This window comes from Tupaia chinensis, unplaced genomic scaffold (assembly GCF_000334495.1).
Source record: "Tupaia chinensis unplaced genomic scaffold, TupChi_1.0 Scaffold144602_1, whole genome shotgun sequence".
Classification (NCBI taxonomy): Eukaryota; Metazoa; Chordata; class Mammalia; order Scandentia; family Tupaiidae; genus Tupaia; species Tupaia belangeri.
The window spans coordinates 947,835-952,213 of NW_006204462.1; the positions used below are offsets into that span (position 1 = coordinate 947,835).

Below are 4,379 nucleotides of genomic sequence, written 5' to 3' on the forward strand. Positions count from 1 at the left end.
GTGTAGGGAGAAGTGTCGCGGGCTGTAGGGGAAGTGTCATCGACTTAGCTGCGTGTCGCCCTAGGCTTCGTTCAGAACACACCGCGGCGGTCCCGCAAGGTGAGCCCAGAGGCTGAGGGTGCTGGAGGGGCGAGGTCGGCGTTCAGAGGGGGTTTTCAGTGTCTGCTTTTGCTCAGTAGATCCTTGAAACCCTTGAAAAACGAAAAAGCCTGCCTATACCTTGTTTCCCAGGTGTTCCAGAAGCTGAACCTCACCTGACCATTCCAATGTCCAGACTTAGGGGAGAGTGCCTCCGCGTCCTGGGTATCTGTGCAGGCTGGGTTTTTTTTTTTTTTTTTTTTTTTTTTTTTTTAAATGTCAGGACACCATTGACCTAGGGCGGTCCTGGTGACCTTCAGGAAGAATAGCATAATAACGTGTATATACATTTTTTGAAATATTAACCCTAGTGGCAAATTATAATTTATAATTATAATTTTAGGATATATCTCAATTATTATAATTTTAGAGTATATATCAATTGTATTCTATTTTTGAGAGATTTTTGCTATAGGGCACACGTGCTTGGGAGTCTGAGGGAGAAACACCGAAAGCTAGAAATCGCCCCCCTCAGGGGGGATGGCCATGCTTCAGTCCCTTCTCCGTTCTAGGTCGTTTGGTCACACACATACACGTGCCCAGCATGAGTTTTAAGCTGCAGGGTCCGGACTCGAACTGTGGTGTACTACATGGGAGTCTAGCGATGGAACAATTAACCATTTGCTGGCCCCTCAATCCTATTTTTATAGTTCTATACGTTTTGTGCAACCTGTAAAAAAAATTGTATTTCTTTACTTTAACGGACCTGAGGATCACTTTTTGTCAGTACATTAACAAGTCTACTTGAGCAGTTTTAATTTATTAAATCATTACTGAAGGATCTCATACTGTATCTGGATTACAAAATTTTTTAATTACTGTCTTCATAGTACCCAAAGATTAACTTTAGAAAATTGGCAGTTGTGATTTTTGGTCAATTTACTTTTGGTCTGCTTTTGCTGTGTTGATATTTTCTAACTTATTTTAAAATATTTTTATGAAGGGTAATTTAGGGAGTTGGAAGTGCCTGTGTGTTACCCTGTTGGGTATGGTAGACAGAGTAACTCTCCAAACCTTGAATGTGTTGGGTTTAGCTTTTCTCTAAATCTGGAAAATGTCAAAGATAACGATAAAATTTAGCAGTTCCTTTCCTTCTTTTTTTGCTATAGGGCATGTGTGCTCACCAGAGAGAGAGAGAGACTGAGATATGACCCCTTGAAGGGAATGGCCGTGCTGCAGTCTCCTCCCGAGATTTGGGCACACATGTCCATGTGCCCAGCATTATTCTCCAGCTGGGGGAGAGGGTGGTGGTGGGTGGTGATGGTGTCTGGGACTCTTTCACAGCTTGCAGCCACCCATGTGGGATCCAGCACTTTACCTTCCATGCCACCTACTGGGTGGCCCAATGGCACCTTTTGTATTCCTATTTTGTAAGAACTTTTTTTTGGGGGGCGGGAGGAGGCTTCAGTTTAGCTGGTATTTCATAATACCAGTGTTTGGTTCATTGATGATGTTTGAAAGTAATAGCCTAGCATGACTTGGTTTCACTTGGCCTTCAGTTTTATGAAATTAGTTCATTAATAGGGTTAGCTTGTCTGAATGGTGTTTTTTGTTTCTTTAGTAATGCGGTTGCTATAGTTTCAAGGTAAGGTGAATTTGCAGAGTAAATCAAGTGAAGTTCAGAAATATTAAACTTTCACGTGGAGTAAGTCTGATGATTGCTTTAATAAGCGACTGTGCCATTAAGGTCATCCTCATAATCTGGTCGCAATTCAGTGTCCCTGGAATTTAAAATCTGCACTACACAAAGGCTCTGTAATTACTGTCCTTGGAAAGTAGTGACAGCCCTCTCCTAAGGGGTCTGTCTGTAATTACAGCAGCCGAGACTTTGGCAGAGATGCAGCTGCTGCTTTCATGGTATCACTGTGAATGCATGTAGACAAATCGAAGCCAGACCTAATCTCAGTTTGGATTTCTCTGAGTTTAATCTACTTTAAACCTTCATATTTCTAAGGACCATAATTCATTAGTAGAAATCACTGATTTGAGTAATTTCTCTGGATAATCTAAAACTACACACTCATTCACTCTTACATGTTTTAAGGGGAAAAATACTTTCTTTTTGCCAATGAAGATAAAACTTTCTTTTACACTTTCGTAAGGGTTAAGTTATTACTGGTATGTTAGTACTATTAAAATAAGTGTTCAATACTTACTGAACAATAAGACTATAAAGTGTGTGTGTGTGTGAGAGAGAGAAAATGAGTAAATAGCTTTTTTTAAAAAACATTGGGAATTACTGTAGTTCTCTGAAAGATTCCTAATTTGGGATATGTGGACTTCAGTGATTACCTGAAGCCATCCTTTGTTTGCAAAATATAATGTGGATTGTGTTCATTTTTGTTGAGGAAGTGATAAAGGTTGAATATCTTTAATCTGAAAATCCAAAGTATTCCAAAATTTGAAACCACCTGAATATCAGCATATGTCCCAAGTGGAAAATCCCACAGCTGACTTCATGTGCCTGGTCATCGTCAAAACTGCAGTACAGAAATAGCAAAAAAATTGCCTTCAGGTTATAAAGTGCATATGAAACTTAAATGAATTTTGTGTTTAGACTTGGGGTTTCATCTCCCAGATATTTCATTGTGTACATGTAAATATTTTAAAATCCAGAAAAGTCTGAAATCCAAACACTTTTGGTGTGAAACATTTCAGATAAGGGATAGTCAACCTGTAAATGGCTTCATGAAATTCTGTAAAAGTTGTGAAACACTGCTTCCAGCCAAAACAAATTTAGCAGTAATAAGAGAGATTGTTTTTAGAGGAACATAGTTTGATTTTTTTTTTCTTTTTCAGTTTTGCTATAGGTCCATGCAGTCATCAGAGTGAGAGAGCAAGTGGGAAATCTCCCCCTGCTGGAGAGCAGTCACATTGCAGTCCCTTTTGGGTGTACACACTTGCAGGCTCAACATGATTTTCAAGCCACTGAGTCAGGACTATGTCAGCATGGTCGGCCACGTAGTAACCAGTGCCTTCACCACCACACCACTTCCGGGCCCCATACTTCAGTTTTAGAAATTGAAGTTGCTGGATACTGTTAGAGCAGGACACAGATTCAGGTTCAGGGCTGCCGGTCCAGTCTGTGTGTGCTGTTGCCATTAGTCTACACTTGTCGCACCATGTAATTCTGTTTAATTCAAAACTTGTTCACAGAGACATTTCAAGCTTAAACATTTTAATGTATCTTTCTGAGAACTATAAGAAAATATGAATTCTGATCTGTAAAGGAGAGATGGAGCAAATACACTTAGATGGAACAGTGATTTTGTGCCATTGATATGGTAGAGCAAATCAAAAAGGGAGAAAGCTTTTTATAAAAATCAATTTCTTGCTAGCATAATTACATAGAGTAATGCCAGTCAGGAAGTTTGTAACCCCTTGAGCACGTAATGAGGTTACATTTTATAATTCTTTCATGTCCTTTGTGTCTTATAAAGTCATATTTGACCAAGGAATAGGAAGTAACTAAAATGAACTATGAAAAAGTAAACTTCAGAGAAAAGTTCCACAAACCCATCTTTCTCTGTCTCTAGAAACCCCAATTTTAGGTGTGTCTTGTGTGTGTATTCCAAGCCATTAGAACAAGTGTGTTTGGTGGGTCTGCAGCAGTGGTCCCTGGAAGACAAGGGCAGTGTGGTGACAAGTCATGCCTTTTCTTCATGTGCAGAAAAGGCTGGGCATTAACATAGATTGCTAGATGACAATCCAAGGTGGTGAACAGCCCCACAAACTCCCATCTCGATGCCATGCTTTTGAAAAGGAATGGATAGCCGGGGCCAGCAGTTAGCGTAATGGCTATGCCGCTGGACTCCCATGTAGTCAACCACGGTTCACATCCCGGACCCAGTAGCTTAAAACTCACGCCGGGCACGTGTGGGTGCGTGCGTGCGTGCGTGCCCAAGATCCCGAGAGGAGAACAGAGCAGAAGGGATTGTGGCGAGACCATCCCCCCTGGGGGGCGATAGCAAAAACCTCTCCAAAAAAAAAAAAAGAAAAGAAAAGGAATGGATAGAATGTGCACATGGAATCGGCAGTGTCCAGGCAGAGAAAGAGTGCAAGCTAGAGTTCGATGATTTCAGAGAGTGTATGGTTCAGTAGAAAATGATAAAAAGCATGAATGTCATCAGGACACAGCGGGAAAAGCTAATAAAGGAAGGAAAGTACACCCCTCAGCCTCAGCACTGGGGCCAGGGGGAGCCTCGGCCCTGAGCAGAGCAGCTGCTGATGGCTGGAGGCTT

The 4,379-nt window shown here is 41.2% G+C and overlaps 1 pseudogene; it reads left to right on the forward strand.

Moving 5' to 3' along the window:
* Positions 1–3,787: 3,787 nt before the first annotated feature.
* On the forward strand, positions 3,788–4,350 carry LOC102499755 (NADH dehydrogenase [ubiquinone] iron-sulfur protein 5-like; annotated as a pseudogene).
* Positions 4,351–4,379: the final 29 nt, after the last annotated feature.